Source organism: Rhincodon typus, chromosome 17 (genome assembly GCF_021869965.1).
Source record: "Rhincodon typus isolate 14 chromosome 17, sRhiTyp1.1, whole genome shotgun sequence".
In the NCBI taxonomy this organism is placed as follows: domain Eukaryota; kingdom Metazoa; phylum Chordata; class Chondrichthyes; order Orectolobiformes; family Rhincodontidae; genus Rhincodon; species Rhincodon typus.
The window spans coordinates 43,650,381-43,654,378 of NC_063348.1; positions in this window are offsets into that span (position 1 = coordinate 43,650,381).

Below are 3,998 nucleotides of genomic sequence, written 5' to 3' on the forward strand. Positions count from 1 at the left end.
CTTTCCTGCTCCTCTGATGCTGCCTGGCCCACTGTGCTCCTCCAGCTCCACACTGTTATTTCCAACACGTTTTATATCCCTTCTTAAAGAAGGAAACCAAAACTGTAGCAAGTAATAAAACTTCATTTGCTTTCATATTCACTTGCTGCACCTGCAAACTAACATAATGTGAATCATGTACCTAGACCCCCAGATTATTTTATGCCCCAGGCTTTTGTAATCTCTGTCGATTTAAAAAGCATGCCTTTCTTCTATTCTTTCTGCTTTCTTCAAGCCAGTGCTTCATGAATGCTAATATGCTGGTCAATATTTTCCATAATTTAGCTTTAGAATCAAGAATACCATTTGGGAAATGGAAATTTGGCATTGATGCAGTGGGATCGGCTAGACTGTGCAGTTGGGTTAAAGCAGGACATCTGATTCTTTTACACAGAGAAACCTTTCTTTCTTAGAGCTGATCTCTTTGGCATACATGGTACCCTTAATCCAAATTTCTTCCTCTAGTCTCAAAATAATCTTCAGAATTGATGGAATTGCATAGTTTTCCGAATTGGGTCTTGAGACCAGTATTACCATATGCAATTTAGTGGGATGATTTTGCTTTTACCAGCGACTTAGTGAGTTAACTTTACTGCAAGTATCCCCTTCTCTTAGTTATTATTATTGTTCACTGTGACAATTCATAATCTCTATCAGATACAGTGACTGACCTTGCTATTTGACACACTGCTCATGGGCCAAGGTCACTAGTATTTTAATTTAATGATGTCAGCTTTGTCTCACTAGTCTACAATGTCAACACATTATCCAGTGAGGTGCTGACAGATGCGCCTTTTTATTAATGAGATGTTAAACTGAAAGTTCATCTGCCTTGGTACTATTTGAAAAAAGAGCAATCTAGTTCTTTGCAGGGTCCTAAGAACATCTAAGCATCACTCAGAAAACATACGAGCTGGGTATTATCCCATTACTGTGTGTAGGACCTAGCCATTTGCAAATTTAGTGCCATTATCCTAAAGTGAAAATATGAAAGTGGCAAAAACACTGATGTCAAGCCATATAATTCAGGCTAAAACTACTTATCAAGCTTATTATAATGACTCAAATTATACAGAAGCTTCAATAGCATGCGAGATAAATAGGCTCTGCCATCATCAAGAGATAGTAAGAACTGAAGAAGAATTTCTGAAGAAGGATCCCGACCCCAAACGTCAACTTTCCTGCTCCTCTGATGCTGCCTGGCCCACTGTGCTCCTCCAGCTTCATACTGTGTTATCTTTACAATAACACCCTCTGTTTTATTCTGTTTCTCCACGTGCTTTCTACCAAACTATATTACTTCACACTTCTTTGTTTTGAACTTCACCTGCCACCTATTTGTCCACTTCACAAATTTGTGAACATTCTATTGAAATTCTTTGTTGACGTCCTCACAGTTTATTATGTATCTAAATTATATCATCCGCAGACTTGGAAATTGTCCCTTCCACTCGAATATCAAATCATTAATATGTAACAGGAAAAGGAAGGGTCACAATACTGGCTGCTGGGAAAATAAACCTTCCTTCAGTCTGAAACTTACTTTCTGTTTCTTATCATTAAGCCAATATAGCATCCACATTGCTACTGTCCCTTTTATTCCATGACCTATAACTTTTATGTCTGCTTTTCAGCACTGAATTGAATGTGTTTTGGAAGTCCACCATGTAGCTCACATCAGCAGCGTTATCCTCATCAATCCTCTTTGTTACATCTTCAAAAAACTCCAACAAATTAGTCAAACCATAATTTTCTCTTAAGAAATTCTTGCTGGTGCACCCTGCTTCACCTATACTTGTCCCCATGACTATTAATTCTACCCAGCATTATTATTTCTATGAGTTATCCCACTACTGAATTAAACTGACTGATCTGTAATTGCCAGGCATTTCCTTACAACCTTTCTGAACAAAGGAATAACGTTTGCAATTTCCAAGTCCCTTGGCACCACCCCTATGTCCCGGCAGAATTGAAAGATTATGCCCAGTGCATCTGCAGTTTACATTCCCACTTCTTTAACTATCCTTTCATGCATTTCATCCAACTCCCATCAGTACCAAAGCTTATCCAAGACTCCCTCTTCATTATTTTTAACCATTCTCCTAACAGTTTCCTCCTCTGTCATCAGGGCTTGTGTAAAATCAGTTTCATTGGTAAAAGCAGATACAAAATGTTCAATCAATATCTCAGCCATGACCCCTGCCTCCATGTGTAAATCTCCATTCTGATTCCTAAATGACCCTACTCTTCCTTCTGCTACTCTTTTACTATTTATGTGCAGATAAAAGACTTTGGGATTCGCCTTTATATTAGATTGACACCAATCTCTTTACATGCTCCTTCTTTACTTCTCCTATTTGCCTTTTCACTTCCCTTCTGAACATTTTGCAATGTTGTTGATTCGTGTTGTTTGATGGTATCTCTAATATATCCTTTCCAGTGCATCTTCCCAAAGTAAATTTGGAATAACAAGATTGCATCTTTTTTTTGTTCATTCACTGGATATGGGCATTGCTGGCTAGGCCAGTGTTTATTGCCTATCTCTAATTGCCCAGAGGGCAGTTAAGAGTCAACCACATTGCTGTGGGTCTGAAGTCACATGCAGGCCAGCAAGTACAGATGGCAGCTTCCTTCCCTACAAGGCATTCTGTACCATTTGGCTTTCTCCAACAATGAGCAACAGTTTCACAGTCACCAAAAGACTCTTCATTCCAGATTCTTAATGAATTCAAAATGCACCATCTGACATGATGGGATTCAAACTGAGGTCTCCAGAACTAATTACCTGGATCTCTGGATTAATAGTCAAGCACTAATACCACTAGGCCATTGCTTCCTAGTAAGTTATCTATGATCATGAAATGCACTCCGTGTCCAAAATATATATTCATTGCCAACCCGCTCAACCTTTGGTCTGGCTATCCTTCAACACCAATTGCTACAGATGGTGAGATAATATTGCTCACTCTTCTTTGGGGAAGGAAATCTGCTGTCCTTACCTGGTGTAGCTATCAAGTGACTCCAGGCCCACAGCAATTTGGTTGACTCTTAACAGCCCCCTGAAATACCATTCAGTTGTATCAATCAGTAAAAAAGGAATGAGAACAGACGGACCTCCTGGATCTAGGGACCAGAGATGACAATGGCAATAAAAGCCCAAGTTGTTTTATTGATGCCTTGCATGACAGCCTTGGTGATGGATCTTCTGATGCAGGTGAGTTTGTAATCTTCGGGGGAGAGACTGTGAAAAGTCACACTTGGTTTCAGAAGCAAACAAAAAGTGAGAATAGTTAAGACATACTGGCCACTGATACTCTTGCATTCACTGATGCAGTGGACATGGTGTTTGTTTTGTTACACTTTTTCAGATCTTTCAAACTGTGGTCTATATTTAGATAGCTTGGTCTGCTTTATTTTATCTTTCTTTCTTTTGTTTAACAAACAAATGCCTTTGTGATGATTGTTTTCCCTATGATGAGCCAAACACGTGAATTATGATTTTTTTTTGTTTACAGCTTGTAAAAGTAGACTGTCGTCTTCAACTGCATATTTTTCGAGTGAGAATGTGTGTGTGTGTGTGTGTGTGTTTGCGTATGTGTGTGTGAGAGTTTAGAGTGTTTACACTCATGGGATCAACATGTGAATGAATAATCCTCTGTATTTAAATCTATTAATGCTTGTTGCTAGTTATAGTAAATTGAATATGTTCTCAGTGGGTGACAAACATTACACCTTCCATTCCAAAAAAATACACACTGGTCATTGACAAAGAGTGAAAGGAGAAAATGTTTTCACTTCTCTCTCATCCCTGTCCCGAACCAATGTCCATCTTGTCAAAATGAATCACTTCACAGTTGTCTACATTAAATTTTGTCTGCTGCTTGTTCACTCATTCCACTAACCTGACTAGGTCCTTTTGAACTTCTACACTATCCTCCATATATTTCACAATACTTCCA